Source organism: Mirounga angustirostris, unplaced genomic scaffold (assembly GCF_029215605.1).
Source record: "Mirounga angustirostris isolate CCGP_5_RB_7025 unplaced genomic scaffold, mMirAng1.0.hap1 SCAF_5, whole genome shotgun sequence".
Lineage (NCBI taxonomy): Eukaryota > Metazoa > Chordata > Mammalia > Carnivora > Phocidae > Mirounga > Mirounga angustirostris.
This window is the reverse complement of record NW_026991713.1, coordinates 158,887,577-158,911,690: the sequence shown is the minus strand read 5'-3', so window position 1 is coordinate 158,911,690 and position 24,114 is coordinate 158,887,577. Positions and strand designations below refer to the sequence as shown.

The window sequence follows — 24,114 nt, the reverse complement described above, 5'->3', positions numbered from 1 at the left end:
GGCCAGTAGGCATATGAAAAATTGCTCACCATCATTAATAATTAGGGAAATGCAAAGCAAGACCACAATGAGATATCCACTGACAGCTATTATAAAAAAAAATCAAAATCAAAAGATGTTGGTGAGGATGTGGAAAAGTTGCAACCTTTGTACAGTGTGGTTGGGAATGTAAAATGGTTCAGCTGCTGTGGAAAACAGTATGGACGTTTCTCAAAAAATTAAAAATAGAACCACCATATGATTCAGCAGTCCCATTTCTGGTATTTATCCCAAAGAAGTGAAATCAGGAGCTTGAAGAGATATTAACACTTCCGTGTTGATTCCAGCACTGTTCACAATAACCCAGATGTGGAAAAAGCCTGAATGCCCATCACTGGGTGAATGGACAAAGAAAAGGTGGCATATACATACAGTGGAGTATCATTCAACCTTAAAAAGAAGGAAATCCTGCTCTGTGTAACAATGCAATCTATAAATCCTGTTATATCCTGTTACAGGAACCTGGTGGACATTATGCCAAGTGAAATAAACCAGTCCAGGACTGCACGATTCCATTTATATGAGATATCTACAACAGTCAAACTTCAGAGAAGCAAAGAATAGCATTGTGGTTGCTAGAGGCTGGAGGGAAGGGGGACTGGGGAGTTCTTAATCAACAGGTATAACATTCCACTGACGCAATATGAAAAATGTTCTAGCAATCTGCTGTATGGCATTGTGCCTATAGATAATGAGGTCGCATGGTACACTTAAAAATTTGTTGAGAGGGCAGATCTCATGTTAAATGTTTTTTTTACCACAATCGAATTTGAAAAAAGAAACCATTGGCTCTGGGTTCTTTTCAATGGAGGGATTTTATGTTTTATTATTATTTGCAAAGCATGTGATACACATTGTTTTTATCGGTAACATTTATAATAAACTCATGTTTGTATATACATGCATGCATTCCCTTAACCCCCCACCCCTGCCCCAGGCTGGCTGTTAAGCATTTAGCAGCACTGGGGAACCTGGCTGTCCAAGCAGGATTTTGGCAGAAAGGGTGGTGCTTCTGTGGGGTACCAGCTCTGTCCCTGCCAAGCTCAGATTCCTGCTTCGTGAAGGCCCTGTCCTGCGGCGGGAACTGTACTTCTTCCACCTGGGGCTTTGCCCAGAAGTGCAGTTTGGCTGTCACAGTGAGGCATCCTCCAAGGAGCTGGCCGCCCACCTCCCTGCCTCCTGCACACACTCGCTTCCCTCTGCCAAATCACCAGATGTGAGACGTGTCTCAGCACAGGAAAGAAACGGGGAAAGATGGCCGGGATCCTGAGCCCCTAAGTCCTCAGCCTCCAGCTCTCCCCACTCTGTCAAGGGAGTTGTGTCCAGACAAAACCATGGGTTTTTTGGGTTTTGTTTTGTTTTTTTTTTTTCCCTCTAAGAAATGTTTCTTGGGGGCGCCTGGGTGGCTCAGATGGTTAAACATCTGCCTTCGGCTCAGGTCATGATCCCAGGGTCCTGGAATCGAGTCCCGCATCAGGTTCCCTGCTCCTTGGGAGCCTTCTTCTCCCTCTGTTTCTCTCTCTCTCTCTATCATGAATAAATAAATAAAATCTTTAAAAAAAAAAAAAAGAAATGTTTCTTGGTGTGTGACCTCCAGCCATCTCCTTTAGAGTCACCTGGTACCCATGTTATGTTCCTGGACCTTACCCAGGCCTGCTGGGTTATAATCTCTGGGGACAGAGGCTGCAATTTTAACTGCTTTACTTATTCATTCATCTCCTGGGGTGGGGGTTGGGGGCTACTGTCTGCCAGTCACTGTTCTAGGCTCTGGATATGCGAGAGAACAAAACAGACAGAATCCCTGTTTGCAGGGATGTTACAGCTAATGGGGAAACACCAAATAGACAAGATATTTAAGTGAAATATACAGCATACTAGTTAGTAATAAGTGTTAGGGAGAAAAATAAAGCCAGGAAAGAGGGTAGGAAGCATGAAGGTGAAGTTTGAGTAAAGACCTGAAGGGTAATCGTGTGAATATTGGGGCGGGGGCGGGGGGGAGTTGCTCCAGGCAGAGGGAACAGAAGCTACAACAGCTCCAAGGAAGGACTTTGCTTGGAGTGACCCAGGAATAGGAGGCAGCCAATACGGCTGAAGAATCCCCAGAATATTCTTCTGCACACTAAAATGGGGGAACTCCCGCTGTGAGCAAATGCCACTAGCTTTTTCATGTAAAGTCTGCCAGGCTTAGCACACTGAGGCTTCCAGAATCTTCCTTCAGTTAATTTGTTTCTTTCACCAAGCTTTTATTGAGTACTTAGGAGGTGTCTATGAGGTTATGAGGCTGAAAGTCCTTCGCTTGTAACCATTTTCCCACTTCTTTGCCTGCAATCCAACTCTGTGACTCCCAACTGGACTTCATTCTTCAGCTCCTTGAGCCTCAAAACTCTCTTCAGTTACCCTTTACTCTCTGCTCTAGGCCACAGGGGAATAGTAGTTCTCCAACCTGGGTCCAGCTCCCAGAACCTCTGTTCCATTGAAAGGCGTGGATCCCTCATTGGCCTGCAAGGGGAGCTGGGAGATGGAGTTTCCTTTCAGACATACTGAGTTCAAGTAGGAGGACGTGCTCAGGAGGTCACTGGGGCCCGGAAGAGAAGACAGGGATGGAAATGAGGATTGAAATCACTGGCAAACATTTGTTGAAATGTTTTTCATGTGCTAAGCTGGTCATTCTCAACCTTGACTGCGCATTAAAAACACCTGGGGGACTTTTAGGGGGCGCCTGGCTGGCTCAGTTGGTAGAGCATGCGACTCTTGATCTCAGGGTCCTGAGTTTGAGCCCCATGTTGGGTATAGAGCTTACTTAAATAAATAAATAAACTTAAAAAAAAAAAAAGCACCTGGAGGGCTTTTAAAAAATACAGTACAGGATCCTACTCCAGACCAATTAACACTGAATGTCTGTGGCTTTTGGATAAAGCTCAGAGTCATTACCATGAGTTGGAAAAGCTACTTGCTGAGTCCTGGCTTACCTCTGAGACTCAGAGATAGTTCATGCTCTAGCCACACTGAACTACTTTTAGCAACTTCAATGCACTATGCTTTCTTCACTTTCGCATTTCTCTGTATGATAGTACTTCTACCTAGAACATTCCCCTCCCTTCTTTCATTGGGTCAGTCCTTGTTTTCCTGTCCTTAACTTAGAGGCCAGTTCCTCCAGATGTCACTGACCACCTCTTTCCACTCCTAGACTCGGTCCTCACTTCCTTGGAACACTCCATTTTCCTGGCTCCCACCCAGTTCCCCACCTCCAACCTGATGTATCCACTTCTAGCTCTTTCCAAACAGGGGTAGATTTCAAAGACAGCTTCCATACTTGGCAGCTCTTACCATCAAGAAATGGAGTTTTTCTCTGCTCCCTTGAACACTTACTCATATAAGGAAAATATTATTATGCCCATTTTTACAGACAAGGAAACTGAACCCAAGATCACATGGCTTGTAAGTGACATAGTTACATTCAAACACAAGAGTTCTGGGTCCACATCCTAAGCTCTTTGCACTAGGCTGTGGGAATTTGGCTGCCATGGACTTGCCCATTGGTAGCTTTGCTTGCCCTAGACTCTTTCCTGACTAGGAACATCACCTCCCTTCTTTAGGGGAACTCCTCCTGCTCCCATTCCAACAATATGGTTTGAATGGGGATTGCCAACCACAACATGCCCTGCTCCTTTGGCTTCAGGGCATCAGACCCAACCAAGAAAATCAGAACCTTCCTTGCAATTTTCTGAATTAAAACTACGAGATGTTGGGTGAACATGATGAGATGTGAGCTTGGCCATGCTTTCAGGTTCATGGAGAAAATAGGTCTGAAAGAAAGAATCACCCAACTGGTTTGTGCGTGTGTTGGGGGTATAGGGAGGCAGTGAGGGTGGGGATGGGTGGGCACTCATGTGCTCAGGAGAAGCAGGAAGGTATATGAATCCCCACTTTTATTGTCCATGAAGGCAGCTCCATCCTTAGTCTTCCCAAGTTTTAGTATGGTCGATAAATTCCCCACTTTGCCTCAGTTAGTTGAAACTAGGTCACTTTGCAATAATTTAAAGAACCCTCATAATATACAAGCCTTGGAGGAATTAATCAAAGGGGGAGGGAGGATTAAGGCATTAGGTACAACTGGCCCCTTTGAGCAGCTGTGGGAGGGTAGGGGTTGAAATGGGGGGAAGGTCTGTGGATGACAGAGGTGAGAACATAGTCTAGGCCCCTGGCTCCTTCTGTAAAGTGAAAGCCCTCAGCCCCCAATTCAACTTGACTGCAAAGGCATTTAGGACTTAGGGGAGAAATGAGAATGTATTCTTCTACATCAGAGGAAAAAAAGTGTCTAACAGGTTGTGAATAATTCAGATTTAATTACTAGGAAAATGCCTTCCTTTTCTTGTTTCTTTTTTCTTCTGTCCCCTGCCTGATGCTTAGGCAGCAGGTTTAGGAGATATTTTTGTTCTAGAAATTCCACTTGAGAAATAGTTAGCCAAGTCCTCAGCTTTTCTTTTTGCTGGGTGTGAAAACAGGGGTGTTTGGGAGGTGGGCAGGAAGGATCAGTGGGTATGCCCTCGCTCTTCCTACCGGATGCTCCAGGCCTGGTGCCCACTCTTGGGGGTCTTACACTGATGCCTGGGGCCTCTGGGCTTGTGGGTCGTAGATTAGAAGGCACAGGTGTGAGATGTTCCCAACCATGCAGATTGGGTGCCATTACAATTTTGTGGTATTATGTCTCAGACAGACCCTTACCACTGCTCAGCAATCCTATTACATGCCTACTGCCATTGATTTCAAACCTCATTACTCACTTCGAGCCCTCAATATGCACTATCCCATCCCCATCCTCCCCTCCTCTCCAGAAGATGAATTTTTTAAATAACAGCTTTATTGAGATATTATTCTTAGGCCATAAAATTCACCCCTTCAAACTGTACAATTCAATGATTTTTTTATTATATTCACAAAGTCGGACAATCATTACCACTCTCTGGTTTTAGAACATTCGTATCACTCCAAAAAGAAGCCCCATACACATTAGCAAGTACTCCTCATCCCTGCCCCCCAGTCCCTGGCAACCACTAATCTAATTTTTCTATCTATTAGCTCAATGGGATTTACCTACTCTGGACATTTCATATAAATGGAATCACACAGTATGTGGTCTTTGTGACTGGCTTCTTTCACTAGAATGGTTTTTTCGATTGATATATATCATAGCATGTATCAGTATTTCTATTTCTTTTTATGGCTGAATAAAATTCCTTTGTATGGATATGTATTTGTTTTTTCCATTCATCAGTTGATGGACATTTAGGTTTCCAGTTTGGGGCTATTATGAATAATGCTGCTATGCACATTGGTGTACAAGTTTTTGGGAGGTATACTTCGGTATACTTCTAATTCTTTCGGGTGCTTCTCAAGTCACATGGTAACTCAGGACAGTAACTTTTTGAGTCACCATTAAGTAGGTAGGTCACCTGGGGACTTTTGAGAAACTGCCAAAATGTTTTCCAAAGTGGCTACACCATTTTACAACCCTACCTGCAATGTATTAGGGTTCTGATTTCTCCACATCCTTACTAACACTTGTGATTGTCTGTCTTTTATATTGTAGTCATTCTAGTGATATCTCATTGTGGTTTTGATTTACATTTCTCTAATGATTATTATTTTCCTATCCTTATATCCTTTGCCCATTTTAAAATTAAGCTATTTGTTTTTTTATACTTAAGTTGTAATAGTTATTTATGTAGTCTGGATATAAGTCTCTTGTCAGTTATATGATCTCCAAATATTTTCTCCTCTTGCATGGGTTGTCTTTTTGTGGTTTTGATGGCATTCTTTGAAGCACGATTTTCTAATTTCAATGATGTCCAATCTATCTTTTTGGGTTTTTTCTTTTTTGGGGGGGTTCTTATTACTTACACTTTTAGTGTCATATCTAAGAAATCCCTGCCTAACCCCAGGTCTTGAAGATTTAGTCCAGTATTTTCTTCTACAGGGTTTATGGTTTTGGCTCTTACATTTAGATATGATTCATTTTGAGTTTATTTTTGTGTATGGTGTGAGGTAGGGGTCCAACTTCATTCTTTTGCATGTGGATATCCAGTTGTTGCAGCATCATTTGTTGAAAGACTGTTCTTTCCGGCGTGCCTGGCTGGCTGGGTTGGTGGAGTGTGTGACTCTGGATCTTGGGGTTGTGAGTTCAGACCCCCATTGGGTGTAGAGATGACTTAAAAATAAAATCTTAAAAAAAAAAAGGAAGACTATTCTTTCCTAATTGAGTTGTCCTGGCTTCCTTGTTGAAAATCAATTGACTATAAATGTAAGGGCTTATAATTAGCTTCTGAATTCTATTCCATTGATCTGTAAGTTTACCCTCTTGCTAGTACCACACTGCCTTCATAGTGTAACTTTGAGGTATGTTTGGAAATCAGGAGGTGTGAGTCTTCCAACTTCGTTCTTTTTCAAGATTGTTCTGGCTATTCTGAGTTCCTTGAATTTCTGCATGAATTTTAGGGTCAACCTATCAATTTTTGCAAAAAGGCTGCTGGGATTTTGATAGGGATTGTGCGGAATCTGTAGATCAGTTTGGGGATTATTGCCATCTTAACAATATTAAGTCTTCTGATCCATGAATATAGGATATCTTTTAATTTCTTTAGGTCATCCTTAATTCTTTCAACAATGTTCTTCAGTAGTCAGTGTACAAATCTTGCACTTCTCTCATTGAACTTATTCCTAAGTATTTAATTCTTTTTGATTCTCTTTTAAGTGTAATGGTTTTTTTAATTTCATTTTTGGATTGTTCATTGCTACTGTATAGAAATATAGTTGATTTTTTTATAATTGGTTTTTATATATTATTCTTATCTGCAATGTTGCTTTATTTGTTCTTTAGTTCTAATAGTTTTTTTGCATATCTATAATAATTTTCTATATATGACATCATGTCATCTACAAATAGACATAGTTCTACTTCTTCCTTTCCAGTTCAGCTCTCTTTTGTTTCTTTTTCTTGTCTAATTGCCCTAGCAGAAATGTTTTGAAATGGTTTAATGTAGTTGTTCTTGGGCATATCCTGGGCTTTGGACTCGGTCAGATCTGGTTATGATTTCCACTCCACTCACTTACTGTGTGATTGTAAACTGGAATCTTGACTCCTTTGAACTTTGATATCTTACCCAACTCATAGGTATTTTTACAAATGTATTTTTATTTTATTATTATTATTTTTTAAGATTTTATTATTTATTTGGAGTGCCTGGGTGGCTCAGTCGGTTAAGTGGCTGTCTTCAGCTCAGGTCATGATCCAGGGGTCCTGGGATCGACCCCCTGCATTAGGCTCCCTGCTCAGCAGAGAGCCTGCTTCTCCCTCTCCCTTTGCCTGCCACTCTGCCTACTTGTGCTCTCTCTATCTCTCTGTCAAATAAATAAATAAAATCTTAAAAAAAAAGGATTTTATTTATTTATTTGACAGAGAGAGAGATAGGGAGAGCAGGAACACAAGCAGTGGGAATGGGAGAGCGAGTAGCAGGCTTTCTGCTGAGCAGGAAGAGAAGCCTGAGCACCCAGGCGCCCCTAAAAATGTATTTTTAAATTAAAGTATAAATTATATAGAATAAAACATACAAATGTTTAGTGTTCAGATTGGTGAATTTTGACTATTGTATACATTTGTATACATTTGTGTAACAGTCATCCCAAAAAACAAGGTATGAAGCATTTCTATCATCTCAGAAAGGTCACTTGTACCATTTTCTACTCAATCGATTTCTTCTGTCACCATAGATTGTTTTAGCCTATTCTTAGATTCATATAAGTACAATTACACAGTCATGTTCTCTTTTGTAACCACCTTCTTTTATTCAATATACTGTTTTTGAGATGCGTCCATGTTGTTGACATAAGTGTCCTTTGCATTGTTGAGCAGTGTTCCATTGTGTGGACATACCAAAATTTGTTACCCATTGATGGATCCATATCCTTCCCTTGATGGGCATTTTGAATGGTTCCCAGTTTGTAATTATTATGAATAAGGTTGCAATAAACATTTGTTTACAAGTCTTTTTGTAGATATATATTTCATTTGTCACACATAAATACCTAGGCTTGGAATCTCTAGGCCACATAGTTGATATATATTTAATTTTGTAAGAAACTTCCAAATAGTTCAAAATGGTTGCACTACTCTGCAGTCTTTTTTTTTCCCCCTCCCTCTGCATTCTCACAGCAATGTATGAGAGTTCTAGTTGCTTCATAGCCTTGTTGATATCTGGGGTTGTCAGTCTTTTTGATTTTAGCTGTTCTAATAGGTTTGAAATGACCTTTTATTGAGGCCTTAATTGGCATCACCCTGATGGCTAATGATGATGAACACCATTTCATGTGCTTATGGATCATTGGTATATCTTCTCTTGTGAATTTTGTCCATGGCTTTTACTCATTAAAAAAAATAGAGTTGTTTGCTTTTTATTGTTAATTTATAGGAGTTCTTTATATATATATATATTTTTTTTCAATTTTATTTATTTATTCATGAGAGATAGAGAGAGAGAGAGGCAGAGGGAGAAGCAGGCTCCCCGCAGAGCGGGGAGCCCGATGCGGGACTCGATCCCAGGACCCCGGGATCACGACCTGAGCCGAAGGCAGACGCTTAACCGACTGAGCCACCCAGGTGTCCCTTTTTTTTTTTTGTTGTTCTTTATATATTTTGGATACTATTCCTTTGACAAATGCACTGTGTTTTTTCCCAGGCTCTGTGTGTAGGGTTGTTTTGAGATTTGAATGTTAAGGACAGTGCTTGACACATAGTAATTGTTCAAAATAGAAAGACAGAGGTTACCAGAGCATGATCTCTCTCAATTCTCTGCCCATCCCACTGAAACTGAGCTGCATCTCCACCCATTCTGAGGGTTTTTTTCCCTGCTACAGAGGAGGAGAAGAGTTTCTCAACCTAATCCACCTCAACAGAGATCATGCTATATGAATGATGCCCTCTCATATCTTTAGCTTCTTTATCTTCAATTCATATATATTCAAAATCTAAAGTCTCTTCCATTAAAAATAAAAACAGGTGGGAGGGCGCCTGGGTGGCTCAGATGGTTGAGCGTCTGCCTTTGGCTCAGGTCATGATCCCAGGGTCCTGGGATCGAGTCCCGCATCGGGCTTCCTGCTCCTTGGGAGCCTGCTTCTCCCTCTGTTTCTCTCTGTCTCTCATGAATAAATAAATAAAATCTTTAAAAACAAAAACAAAAACAAAAACAAAAAACAGGTGGGAGACAGATATGGGACAATGATTTTAAGTGAACTTTTTGTATTTCTGGAAGTTTTAGGATTTTCTCTTTATTCTTGATGGTTCCACCATAGTATATCTGAGTGTGGGACTTTTTTGATTCTTCTTCCTTATCAGTGCTCTCATCTGGTAAGCACCTCACTGTAACCACAAGGGCTGGTGTCCTTGTTTTATGTCCCCAGTTACTCACCTTGACAAGTACTCCTGGGCCCCACCCTTCCTTCTTCTATCCAGGTGCAGCTTGGAGTCCCTCTCCCCACATTCCTACCTTCTCTGGAGATTCTCTTGCAGGTCTTGGTGATGGTTTCTTCCCATTTTATTGTTATACTATCTGCTTCCTTGTTTTCAACTTTGACTTAAAATTTCTGACCATCTGATGACACTTTCTTATTTTACCATGTGGTTATAGATTTCTTTCATGGGTTTTGAGGGTAACACAAATATGGGTGCTTATACTCAGTTTGTCACAGGAGTTCCCTCCAAGGGGACTTTCTTCTTGTTCTTCTTCTTTTTAAAGATTTTATTTATTTGAGTGAGAGCAAGAGAAAGAGAGAGAGAGAGCATGAGCAGGGGGGAGAGGCAGAGGGAGAGAAAGAAGCAGACTCCCTGCTAAGCAGGGAGTTGGATGCAGGACTCTATCCCAGGACCCTGGGATCACGACCTGAGCTGAAGGCAGATGCTTAACCGACTGAGCCACCCAGGCGCCCCCAAGAGAACTTTCTAACACTCTACTTATGTGCTGAGTACAGAGTATAGAACTGGTTCATTGTAGGCACTCAGCAAGTTAATCTCAGATCGAATCAAGGGACAGACAGGTGGTCTGTCCAGACACCATAAAGCCCATTAGTCTCACAGTCCTGACTCCCATAATATAATGTTCAAGAGATATGATGTAGAAATAGACTACTTAAGGGACTCTGAGCATTACTTTACCTCTCTAGGCCTCACTTTCCTTATTCCTAAAATGGGGCTGGTAATAATTCCTACCTGGTGGGATTGCCATGAGGATAAATGCAACAATGTATAGAAAGTGCTTAGAATCTGGCATATTAATCAATAAGGATTCAGTTTGTTTTAAATTAACAACACATATTTCAGATTCAAAACTATTTGAAAGTCACATGATCTATGTTAATTGCAGCCAATCCAATCTTACCTGCAGCCCTCCCTCCCCCAAGCCTGTTTCCTCATTCACCTGTACATTCCTCCACTTTAACCCCACCACACCCCTCGGGATCTCTGTGCCATCTCTCCCTGCCAAGCAACCCAGAAGCTTGCCGCATCGTCTTCCCTTTAATGGGCCTTAATAAAAACCCTTAACCAAGTCTGTCATCACTGTCAGCAGGAGGTGAGTAAGCAATTAGCATTCCTTACTTAATGGGCCAGTATTTCTCTTGGGGTGACAGTACCAATTAGGAGATGGAAATAAAGTTTTAATCTTGTTCCCTGATGGACACAGTATAATTTGTGGTACAACCCCTTTTCTTCAGGGCACCACACAGGTGAATTTGAGAACACCTTTACCTGGGGTGGCACTAGAACCGTGACCTAGAGGTCATCATCTTCTTATAAGTTAGGCTTTAGAAGTAATGCTTCTCGTGCTCTAATGGTGGCCATACAAATCTATCCAGGCTAGGTTGGAAGGCATGAAGCCATGAATCTAGAGCAAGTGATTGATAAAAAGGAACACAGAGGATGCATTTCTGGCAATTAAGAAAGCATCACGTACCAAGAGATGCCTGGAAGAAATGTAGAGAATGTATTTCTGGTTGGATAAAAAGAAAGGCAACTATTTATTGAACACCTACTATGCTGGGGTTAAAGCAGGAAATAAAAGACCCAAATCCCTTCCTTCATGTTGTTTACATTGCAGTTTAAGGGTCGTGGGGGACCAAAGGGCCAAAGGAAAAAGAAAGTTTGGGCAATGGTGGTAAATGTTTTAAGGTTAGTGGTGATCACGAGTAGCTTCTTCAAGGTAGATCTCCAAGGACAAATGGAAGACCTTGGAACCTTGATCTTGGCTGGCAAGAGGAGTGGAGAAACCCCAAGAGCTCAAAGAGCTTTGTGGGGAGAGGCTGAGAGCTTCTCCCCAGCTCTTGGGCAGGACTGCAGAGGGCTGATGGAGAGCAAGGGGACCTGTGACCTAGTTTGGTGGCTGGGAGGGAGTTCTTGGAGACATGGTAAAGGGTTGGTGGGATGTGGTAGTGTGAACTCACAAGCAAGCTTGCCTTGCTGGGTGCTGGTGGCTAGAGGAATCAGGGTTTGGGGACTGAGGACGCTATGGAGTAATGTACTGGTTATGGGCATGTGCCTTGAGATCAAACAGACCTGGGTTTGAGTTGGGGTCTGCCACCTGCAGTGTGTAACCTTGGGAAGTTTTTTACTTTCTCTGTAGATGGAAACTTCAGTTTCTTCATCTTTAAAGTGGGAATAGTGCTGTAGCTTGGTTGTATGGATTTAGCAGGCGCCTGACACAATTATCCTGTTTGCAAAATTGCCTATGCATGGGCTGATTCACAGCCGCCTCTGGAGGGTGCCTGGGTGGAAACATGCCTCCTTCTCCTCGGACCCGTCATGGCCATCATCCCAAGGCGGTGAGCTGCCCAGACATCCAGGGCTTCTCGGGGTCTACTCCAGCTGGGCAAGGGGCTCCTGGCTGCCTCTGTGTCCTTGCACTTAGAGGCCTCTTTTCACTTTGTTTTTAAATATTTCCCGAAGCTCTAATTGCTATACTTCCTCAAATGTTTTTAATACAGGCAATCAGTGAGTACTGCAATTAGGAGAGCCTAATTGCCATCGGCATTCTTTCTCTTCTCTCAGAAACCACCATTGGAACAGTCACAAATAAACCTTAATGAAGACCAAAGATCTTTCTCTAGTCAAAAGCCGTTTGTAATCATGATCTGTTATTGTCAAAGCCAGCAGGTGGAGGGGACCTTGCAAGGGCTGCTACATATTCAGTGGCAGGAGGAGCAGGGAGAGGTGTGGCTGGGGTCTGGGAGGACGTGAGCAAGGCAGGCTTAGGGCAGGGGGTCTGTGGTCCTTGCAGGTGCCCCAGAGGGCTTGCATTCCATCTCCATATTGTTGCACTTTAATGTATTTATTTGGCCAATGAAGTCTCTTGAGTCACTCTTTTAAAAAAATTCTCAAGATGCAGCACGTGAATGGGAAAGTGTACGCGCTGTAAGAGTTGATGAGCTTTTAAATATATATATAGACCCCATGTAACCACCACTCGGATCAAGATTTAGAACATTTCCAACATCCTGGGAGGCTCCCTCCTGCCTTTCTACGGAGTATCTGTTGGGGTGGAATCAGAAAAGCAGAACCGCAATGAGAGTTAGATTATCAGAAATGATAAGAATTTGACCTGACCCAACCATGGGACCATCTGGGGGACATGAAAGTCCGAAAGAGGGCATAGGGAAGTCCGAGAAAAGGTGCTCACTTGAAGCATGGACACAGGTGCGCGAGTCAGATATTGCAGAGAAGCCTGGAAGCGGGTCCTGTCCAGCTGTAGGAGTGAGAGCCCGGAGGGGCTGGTGCAGAAACCCATGGAAGGCTGTAGGCACATTGGAGCTGCTGCCTCTGTGAATTCACACAGAAGCATCCGGTGGTGGATCAGGTCCCTGTGGGTCAGCAAGGAGTTCAGGAAGAAGGACGAGATGCGACATGGGAAGAACAGAGCTGGGGTGAGCTGGAACTTGGCAGCACCCCTGCGTCTGGCTCTTGCCACCTGGAACCTTCGATGGTACCGCCTCACAGCTGCCTCCCACACCCCCCTCAGCTTCACTTTGGCAGTCTTAACCTGGAACCACACGGGAAGATGATTCTGGGAAGCCTGGCCCCCAGTCTAAGTAGGCTGACAGTAGAACAATCCAGCACAGTGGAAAAATGTCTGTGCCCACTAGATGTGGCTCATGGGGTTGTGTCCTTCAGCTGGAAGACGTAGGGTCTTTGAGGGTGTGTTTCAGTTGCACAACACCTAGAACGGCACCTTTCCCAGGGTTGGCACGGGGAAGGAGTTCTCCGGCTGTGCTATGGGAAACAAAGGCAGAAGAAAAATTACTCAATTTCCTTACTACTTGCAGCCCATCGACAAGTCCTTGAGGCAGGCAGAGTGCCATTCCTCTAGGGACTCAGCTGCCTGGATGTTGACACTTTGTGAGGGGGAAAAAGGCAATCTTCGCCGGACCCCCTGGATCCTGTAAGTCTACTTTAACATACAACAATTCCTCTATCTCTACCCCCCCCATACATGTTGGCAATCATCCCCCAAGTATATGACCCACTGATACACATTTGAAGGGTCTCACTGAGTAAGCGACAGGCGGGGTTAGGTAGGGAGGGATAGGTAGGGGGGCTACATGATCAGGCTCACAGAAATCCCAGAAATGCTGAGGTGTAAGGAAACTGAAGATAAGGGAAAACACCAGACCACTCTGCCCTGGGCGTCAGAGGTGGGGTGGTTTTATGGCAATCACATTGTGACCACCAAAGAATAACCAGACCCCAAAGAAGAAGTAAGCCATTAAAGATGTGATCACCAGTCCTTACTCAAACCAAGACATCACAAGAATAATACTCCCCGGTCCGTTCTAAATAAGAGACTGTCGGTGGAGGCCCACGTTGGCAACCCTGTCAAGACCCCTCTCAGTCCTGAGAGCTTTTTTTCTGTATACTTGCTTCATAAAACTCTATCTGGTTCGGATTCTCAGACGGTGGCCAAGGTCACTGTGCTTTAGCATGGTGGTCACGGGGCATGGGGAGGTCGGGGTGGGGAGGGTGGGGGGTGTGGTTCTCAACCTTGGCTGCACAATGGAATCATCTGGGGAGCTTTACAAAATGCTGATACCTGCCTGGCGCTCCACCCACCCCCCCCCGAGACTTGGATATAATTGGTCTGCGGTGCAGCCTGGGCATCATCGGGGATTTTAAAAAAATCTCCCTAGATGATTTGAATGGGCAGCTAAGGTTGTGGGGCAGGACTTGCTGCTGGGCAGGCTGACTCTTCTTCCAGGGGCTTTTTGCCGATCTCCCCTGTACCTACTGCTCTTTTTCCTTCTGCGCTCATTGCTTCTGGCTTGCAGATCAGCTGGCGATAAAATCTGGAACATAGGGCAGCCAGAAACTTTCCTTAAGCCTCAAGGCCAAATGGCCTCCTTCCATCCAGTCGACCAGAGGTTCCTGCACGTGCCCAGACTCTTCCCTCTTCTCCCCATGATTGCGAGGGGGAGTCTGCAAGGTCAGAGAGAAGCTATCTGCGCATAGGTCCATTCATCGGGGGGCAGAATTCTCAAGCTAAACTCCCCAGCTGTGATGTATAGCACAGGGCCCACAGTTAACAAGACTGTTTTGTATATTTGCAAGTTGCTAAGGGAGCAGATCTTAAAAGTGCTCATCATTTAAACACACAGAAATGTTGACTATGCGAGGTATGGATGTGTTATTTAACCCTATTGTGGAGATCATTTTGCAACATATACATTATATCAAAGAATTACATTGTATGCCTTAAACTTACACAATGTTAATGTCGATGATAGCTCAATAAAGTTGGGGGGAAAAGAGGGAAAAAAAAAATCCTTGGACTCTTAAATTATCTCCTTCTTTGAGTCCCACCCAAAGTCAAGTGAATCAGACTCTCAGGGAAGAGGGTCCTGGCCATAGGCATTTTTGTATTTTATATAATTTTGCTAATTTTATAAATACTTGTATGGAGTTCTATTACAATAGAATACACAAATTTTAACTGTACAGCTCAGTGAATTTTTACAGAAATATATACCCATGTACCACTATTTGATAAAGCTATAGAACTTTCTGGGGCGCCTGGGTGGCTCAATCTGTTAAGCATCTGTGTTCTGCTCAGGTCATGATCCGGAAGTGGGAGAGTGAAGTTCTTGTCTCTCGAGGTCAAAGAATGAATCTCGCGGATAAAGGAGAGTGAGTAAAGCGATAGAGTTTTATGAAGCAAGGATACAGGAAAAAAAGCTCTCAGGAGTGAGAGGGGTCCCAATAGGGTTGCCAGTGAGGGCTTTTAGGGTTGGCCTTGAGGGGGGGAGATGAACCATGAGAGACTATGGACTCTGAGAAACAAATTGAGGGTTCTAGAGGGGAGGGGGATGGGGGTTGGGTTAGCCTGGTGATGGGTATTAAGTAGGGCACATACTGAATGGAGCCCTGGGTGTTATACGCAAATAATGAATCATGGAGCGCTACATCAAAAACTACCGATGTACTGTATGGTGACCAACATAATAAAAAAAAAAAAGGAAAAAAAATAAAATAAAAAAAAAAGCGCTAATCAGGGAACTTAAATCTTTTTGACTTCTCTACTGGCGACACTATTGATTAGGGACTAGCGATAACATCTTCGCTGGCTTACTTCTTTTTAGGGTCTGGTTATTTTCTGTTGACCACGGGAGACTGTCATAAATAAGACTTCCCCTCGGACACCTAGGGCAGGGTAGTCTGGAGTGTTCCCTTATCTCTGGTTTCCTTATGCTTCCACATTTTTGGGATTTCTGTGAGCTTGACCACGGAGCCCCCCCATCTATCTCTCCCTACCTAGCCCCACCTGTCCCAGGGTCCTGCTCAGCGGGGAGTCTGCTTCTCCCTCAGCCTGCCTTTCCCCCTGGTTGTGCTCTGTCAAATAAATAAATAAAATCTTAAAAAAAAAAAAGCTATAGAACTTTCTAGCATCAACACTCTAAGCTCCTGTATGTCCCTCCCAGGCAGTAACTGCCCCTCACCCCCACTGCAGGGAACCACTATTCTGACTTCTCTCACCTAGATTAGTTTTGTCTGCACTTGAACTTCACGTAAATGGCACCAAGCAGTATACACACTCTTTTAGATCTAGCTTCTCTCTCTTCACTGAATGTCTGTGAGACTCACCTGTGGTGCACGGGGCAGCTGTAATCCACTCCATCGACTGAACAGGTCCCAATGTATCAATCCATTCTATTTATGATAGAAATTTGATTGTTTTCCACTTTTGGCTACCATAATAAAAGCTCCCATGGTCATATTTGTACATATCTTTGGCTGTAACTCATTTTGGGGTGTGTTTGTTTTTCTTGGGCATGTTGCAAGTGGAATCGCCAGGACAAAGGGCAAGTGTATGGTTCGTGTTTACAGACAGGAAATAGGCATGTCGTTTTTCTTTTTGAAACTCCTAAGGTGGTTCTAATGTGTTGAGAATAACGTATCTGGAGGGTAAAGAGAGGCGCTTTCAGTAAATGTGGGGCTGCATTGTAATAAAGCCCAAGTCAAGAAAAGGGTGGCTGTGTCTTTAGCATAATAAGGTCAGATTTATTATTTCTCAAGTGTTAAAAAAACAAAATTCAACCAAGTAGATTTGAAGATTTAATTGGCTTTATTAAGTGATTCATGACTCAGGCACTGTTCCATCCAGCAAGTAGAGTGAGCTCTGAGGAATCCTACGAGATGGAAAATTTTTATAGGAAGAAGGGAGGGATGGGAGGTTATTAGCAAAAGAAAAGAAAAGAAAGGATTGTTTCAGGCAAGGTCACCTTCCCTTAGAGGGTAGGGCAGGGGGCTCATTAGGTAGATTACCTCATTTTACTATGGAGGAAGGAGAGCCCATGTGACAGATTTCCTCATTGGTGCTGATCAGAAAAATCCCAGATTAATTGGCTTAAAATTCTGGAGAGAGGATGAACCTGCAGTTAAGTCTTGGTTTGCTGTCCTGGGGGCAAGTGACTCCACCTTGGCCTTGTGGCTCTCTTTTTAACACCCTCAATCTTGTCCTTAACTTCCTCCCACTCTGAAGCCAGCCTGTGTCCCCAGATGTCCTTTCCTTAAAATCTGCTCTCCCTGTCCTGCAAAAATCAAGCCCCAGCCACCTGAGCTGCCCCACGCTCGAGGACTCTGGTGGTTGCTGTCCTCTGCTCTCTGGCAGGTGGGGAGGGTTGAGCTCTGATCTCTCTTTCTCCTGGTTTCTCAATGTGGAGAGAAGGAAGGGTCCTGGTCCCATGGATGAGGGGTGCAAGGACAAAGGGGGATGCTCTTCCGATTCAGCCATAGCTTGCTTTCTCCTAAGGTAGCCCAAATGACACTCCCTCCTTGCTTCCCTGAGGATTGACTTACTAATCGAAGACCACCCCCCCCCACCGGAACCCCCCTGCTTTGGTAACCTCAAAAGGCTACACAGGGAAAACCTGCCAAATAGGGGAGAGGTGTGGGCTCAAGCCAGTTCTGAGTTATTTTGGAGAAACGTTAAGATTTATTACTGTACTGACTCCCGCCCTATGTTGTGAAATATTTAAAATCTAATACAGACGAGGCTAACACAATTATTGAGGAATATGAAAGTGTTAATGTTTCAGAGAACTGATGCTACCCGGGCCCAATATTAATCAGTAGGAAGCTTACTATTCAAACAGAATTGGAATGAACTGGCCTGCTTTAACTGTCTCTCTTTGTGTTCAGAGAGGACATTATCTTCTCAAGGGTGGAATGGCTTCCATTTGCATAATGTCATTCCTTTTGTTCCTTCTGTTGTCCCAATGATTGCTTTAGAATATTCGACCTCTGCTACTCCTCCTATCTTTCTTGCCAATAATGATTGTCCTCTTCCCTCTTGATATGTAAAGTGTGGGTAAACTGAGCCACTTCAAAGCGCAAGGCTTCCTGCGAATCCCCCTCCGCTGGGCTGGTGATTAACACGTTGGCAGTGGGGAGCCAGAGACTGGATCAGAGTAGGGAGACAGAAGCTGGCTCCCTGGGCTCCCTGCTGAATGGAAGTGTCTTATTACCCGATGGGAGAGGGTGAGTTTGAAGAAAACAGATCTGAATTTTAGAAAGTCTCCTTCCTGAGATAGACTTGAAGTGGGGATTGCTTGTTGCCTTGTGGTTAATAAAATCTGCTAAGTTTCTGCAACTCAGCTGTTCTGCCTTCTCTAAATTGTCCTGAGACCTTAAGGGGCAAGGATACCGGGGCTGAGGATGGAATAGGACTAGTATTGGTAACTATGTAATACGTTTTCATTTCTCAAGCACTGGCTATGAGCTGGTCGTGTGTTAAGTGCCGCACAAGCATCGCCTTTAGTCCTCACCTCACCCAGTGAGGTGGATTCTACTGTTATCCCCATTTTGGAGTATGGGGAAGGAAAACCCTTTTCCTCTATCCTCTTACATTCGGTACCTGGGTCATGTAAATTAAACTGACAAACGATAAGTTAACAGGAGAAGATGCAAAAAAAAAATGCTTATAATTTTTCATGCACACCAAGATCTCACAGAAAAGGAATAAAAACTCAAAGTGGGGTGGGAGGATGGGTTAGCCTGGTGGTGGGTATTGAGGAGGGCACATTCTGCATGGAGCACTGGGTGTTATGCACAAACAGTGAATCATGGAACACTTCATCTAAAACTAATGATGTAATGTATGGGGATTAACATAAGAATAAAAAAAACCTATACTATATTAAGACTTGTTTAAAAAGTTATCAAAGGATCATTCATATGCTATGAATAAACTCAGCTTAAGTATTAAAAAAAAACCAACAAAAAAACCTCAAAGTGGTTAGGCCTGAGAGCTTATATACCATTCTCACAAAGGGTGATAAATTTATGGAGAATTATGGAGAAGTGACAACAAAAAGGAAAGAGGTTTGGGCTTCAAAGGGCAGTAGAGGGTGAGAAATTAAATATCTGGGGGAACTGATGGAAGGTAAGGGTTATTTCAGTAAGATTTGTTTATGCAGATTCAAGTTGGTACCAGTGTTAAACCCATTTCCTTTTCCTGGTGTGGGAATGGGGAGTTGGGGGACAGCTTCACAAAGGGAAATTTAGGCCCTGCCTTTAGGCAGAAAGGGGGAGGGTAGAGATATTTTTTTTCTTAAATCTGCCATTTCTTGATTGCCTTCAGCTCAAAATAATCCTTCTGTATGCTAAGGGGGTGGGGCATATTTTGACTTGGCGTATCCTGATCCCCCCCTCTAGCAGCTGAGTAAACTAAAGTATCAAGCACAACTTGCCTAAAGTCAAAGAGCAGGGACTTGAACTGGGTCTGTTTTAAAGACAGGAAAGTGGGGTTGGGGCAGCAGGGACAGGAGGTCAAGGTCATGTAGCTCAAAATTTCTGCTCTTCCAAGCTCCGTTAGCCCCCTCGGGACACTCAATACAGAGGAAGAAGTGGCCAGACTTCTAAAGAGATGAGCAGTAGCAGGAGAGAGAGAAAGACCTGGGAGGATGAGGACCTGTGAGTCAAGGCAAGAAACTTCTATCAAGGAGGCTGGGAGTCAGAACAAAAAGGTCAGAAACCAGAGATGAGTCAACCCCAGAAGTGGGGAATAAAACTCAGGATTTATGCTGTTTAACAAGACAGTAGGGAGAGAGGAGGAGGCAGGGAGGGAAGTGGATATTAAGGGTTAAAGCTATACAGAGATTTATTGCAAGGAATTGGCAAATGTGGGCTGGCTGGATGAATCTGAAATCTGGAGGGTGGGCCATTATGAGGTGTAGGCTAGAAACTCTTGGGCAGCGTCTGATGCCGCTATGCACAGGGGGAATTTCTTCTTTAGAAAAGCCTCAGTTCTGGGGCACCTGGGTGGCTTAGTTGGTTAAGTGGCAGGCTTTTTGATTTCAGCTCAAGTCATGATCTCGAGGTCCTGGGATCAAGCCCTGTGTTGGACTCCACACTCAGCGTGGAGCTGGCTTGAGATTCTCTTCCTCACCTTCTCTGCCCCTCCCCCCCATCAAATAAATAACTAAAGTCTTAAAAAAAAAAAAAGCCTCGGTTCTGATCTTAAGGCCCTTCAACTGATTATATCAGGCCCACCCAGATTCTTGATAATAAGCCACTTAAAGTCCAGTGATTATATATGTTAATCACATCGCAACATTTCTTCACAGCAACACCTGCATTAGTGTTGGATGGAATAACTGGGTGATTCACATAAAACTGACCCTCACAATGCTCAATAAACTCTTGCTGAATCAATAAGTAACAATAAGCTAGTATTTATTGAGCAGTTAATAGATACCAGGCACTGTCCTAAGAACTTTGTATGTATTAATTATTTTCCCTTCCCAACACATTTATAAAGTCAGTATTATTATTATTTTTTCATTCTCAGTATCTATTTATTTATTTATTTATTTATTTTATTCTTATGTTAATCCCCATACATTACATCATTAGTTTTAGATGTAGTGTTCCATGATTCATTGTTTGTGCATAACACCCAGTGCTCCATGCAGAATGTGCCCTCCTCAATACCCACCACCAGGCTAACCCATCCTCCCACCCCCCTTAAAGTCAGTATATTATTACTTGTGTCCAACATTAGTGCTACTTATCAATCCGTATTTGCTCTTCTTTCTCTAGGAATGTGGTAGGTTTTTACTTTGCTGTCCTCCTTCAAATTCAGTAGAGCCATATGACTCGTTTTGTTCAATGGATTTGAGCAGGAATGATGTGTTTCCCTTCCAGGCAGGCACATTTAAGAGCCAGCTTATCACCTCCCTTTCTTTTCATCTTCTCACTTTGACCAGCAATGTCCAGATGGCGGACATTGGGACTCCTGGAGCAGGCAACGTGAGCAGATCCCCGGCTGACCACACTGGACACGTAGCCTGTGTTTTAAGCTCCTGATACCTTGGGGTTGTTTGTTTCCACCGTATAACCCAATCTATTCCAATGATCTCATTTTGTAGAAAAGGAAACTGAGGCACAGGGCAGGAAAGTAACTCGTCCAAAGTCACACAACTAGGAGCTGGGATTCAAACTCAATCATCATTGAGTCCTTACAGTCTAGAACCCTAGAATGACTCAGATTGCCATTTTTTTTTGTCTCTAAAACTTGATTCTTCAGCTTTCCCTTTGGGAGAGACTTTTACTTCCCCACCCCCCACCCCACACATTTGGCAACGTCTGGAGACATTTTTGGCTGTCACCACTTGGCGGGGGAGGGGGATTTGTGCTCCTGGCATCTGGTGGGTAGAAGCCAGGGCTGCTGCTTAACAGCCTTTGTCGTCCCGCCCCCTCCGCCCCAACCAAAGAGCTATCCAGCCCCAAATGTCAACAGCACAGCTGGAACGAAGCCCTGATTTTCCTCTTGAAATTCCTCTGTTCCTTAAGTTAACCACAGTTGGCTTCTTTTGCTTGCAACCAGAGACTTGGTTGGGTTGTCATGAGTTAGTTAATTAATTAATCGAAAACAGTGGGGTGTCAGTGCTAGGGCTGGTCTTATTTGACATTTGCCTAACTGATCTGGAGGAGTGAGGGGTGTGAGCCCCACATTCCCTGGTGACACTTCGCTGTGCCAGGTAGTGAAATGCCAAGCCACTGGTGATAAGCTGCAGGAAGATCTCACCAGGCTGTGTGAGTGGGCCGAGGAATTGCCAAGGATGAGCTTCAGTGTGGGCAAGTGCAAGGTGCTGCGTTTGGCAAAAAATAATCTGAGCTATACTTAGAGGTTGGAAAAGGATGAAACAGGAGAGAAGAAAACAGATGCAAATGCAAAAGACTTCAGGAAGTGATTCCCAAGCCTGATTCTCAGACTCACCTGAGCTCTAGACAATACTGATGCTCAGGCCCTTGCCCCAGGATATACTTGATCCAAGGTCTGGGCCATACTGCATAGGCCTGCTTTTTATCTTCTATGGGAATACAGACCCGGTTTTCCCAGATTTTCTGATTTCCAAAAGAAGCCAAAGATAGGGCGCCTGGGTGGCTCAGTCGGTTAAGCGACTGCCTTCGGCTCAGGTCATGATCCCGGAGTCCCGGGATCGAGTCCCACATCGAGCTCCCTGCTCAGCAGGGAGTCTGCTTCTCCCTCTGACCCTGCCCCCTCTCATGTGCTTGCTCTCTCTCATTCTCTCTCTCTCAAATAAATAAATAAAACCTTAAAAAAGAAAAAGAAGCCAAAGATACTGGCTTTTCTGTGTAAGTTCCGACTTTCCCCTTTTTATGGTAACTTTTAATTTTGAAATAATGTCAAGCCTATAGGAAGAAAATGCCAAGAATGGCATCAAGAGCTTCTATAGCCTATTCTCCGATTCACCGGTTGCTACCATTTGTCCCATTTGCTTTGTCATTGTAAATTCCCAATTTTTGGAAACATCCTATGGATCAAGCTACACAAGAATGTGAATGGACTTTAGTCTTTAAACTATCAGTTGGGGACTTCTGAAGGTCAAGCTCACTTCACACCCATCCAATAAGAATCTCTGCGGTGGATTCTAGACATTTGTATTTTTAAAAATTTCCTCCAGATGAAGCTAATGGGCAACTAGGGCTGAGAACCACTGGTCCTGGTCCCTCATGGTGAGTCCATCCCCCTTATTGACTGAGGGTTTAGGCAGACATGTGACGCCATTAGTGTGAAAGATGAAAAGACTATGGGTTCTTGAATTTATCTTTGAGCTGCTGAATGAACTAATCTTGGGGCCCCTTTATCTGGGGATTTCTTTTTTTTTTAAATTTTTATTGTTACGTTAATCACCATACATTACATCGTTAGTTTTTGATGTAGTGTTCCATGATTCATTGTTTGTGTATAACACCCAGTGCTCCATGCCGAACGTGCCCTCTTTAATACCCATCACCAGGCTAACCCATCCTCCCACCCCCCTCCCCTCTATAACCTTCAGTTTGTTTTTCAGAGTCCATCGTCTCTCATGGTTCGTCTTGGGGATTTCTTTTTACAGGGGATACATGTTTCTTAAATTGTATGGTAAAGATGACTGGTCACCTGCTAAAGATTCATGTATACCTTATATTATATAGAGTTCTACTTATTACCTGGTAGGGTAGAGGCCACGGTGCAGGTGGGCCCAAGATGGGCCACTTTGGAGTGAAGACTATTTTGAATCTAAAAGCGATCAGAACCCAGAAGATTCAGGAAAAGCTCTGTACCTCCCCCACAACTGCCTAAAAAGAATTTAGGTAGAGAAACTGCTCCAGGAAGAGAGCTATCACCATAGATAAGCACATTATGATGGAAGCTAGGTATGGTGGACAGGGAGCGACCCAGCAAGATCTGTTCAAAGTCCTCTATATGTCCCACTCTTTCTGAGTGATCCAGAAACATTTATTTACCAAACATATACTCTTTTGATTCCCCTGTGAATCACATTCCTTCCCTTTGAAGTCCCAGAACCCTACCCCCTTCTCCTTACTTCAGAATGATATGTATACCTTATTTTGCTTGTCTTTGGAATTTCCACGTCTGCGTGGATTCCCCATATACACTCTATTAAATTTGATTTTCTCCTGTTAATCTGTCCTATGTCAATTTGTTTTCTTAGTCTGGCTAGAAGGAACCTGAAGGGGACAGGACATTCTTGAACCCTGACAGAAGAAACTCTCCAACCATGGATGACATTTTCAGCAGCCCCTTCCTTGGAATCCAGATGGAACCATGTGACTCGTTCTCACTACCGGAATGTGACATGAAGTGGGTCACTTCTGGATTAGAGGGATTGAGTTTAGGTGCATGATCCTTCACCTCCTCACCCCACCCTTCACTCCCTCTACCCAGGTGGATAACATCAGGTCAACCCTGGAGCCACAAGATGGCCTAACTGTAAGGCAGAAGCAATTTGGTTTCCAGTTAGAGCCTGGGGCAGAGCCATCCAGGAGAGCTGCTCAGTCAGGAAACCTACATTGGACTTTGTGTGAGCAAGAAATTAGGTTTGTTGGGTTAAGCCTCTGAGGCTTTGGGGTTTGTTTGCTATGACAGACAACCTTGCCTGTCTAAGGAATACAAGCTATTTGAATTAAAATTGGGTGTTACTTGCAGCCCAAAGATTATTATTATTTTTTAAGTA

At 43.6% G+C, this 24,114-nt stretch overlaps 1 long non-coding RNA gene across 1 annotated transcript; it reads right to left on the bottom strand.

The window, feature by feature from the left end:
* Window positions 1–12,655: 12,655 nt before the first annotated feature.
* Window positions 12,656–16,347, bottom strand: LOC123844560 (uncharacterized). Its single transcript, XR_010411925.1, has 2 exons — window positions 16,211–16,347; window positions 12,656–13,348 (listed from the first exon to the last, which is right to left on the bottom strand). It is a non-coding gene; the product is annotated as an uncharacterized LOC123844560 (long non-coding RNA).
* Between the last annotated feature and the right edge of the window lie 7,767 nt (window positions 16,348–24,114).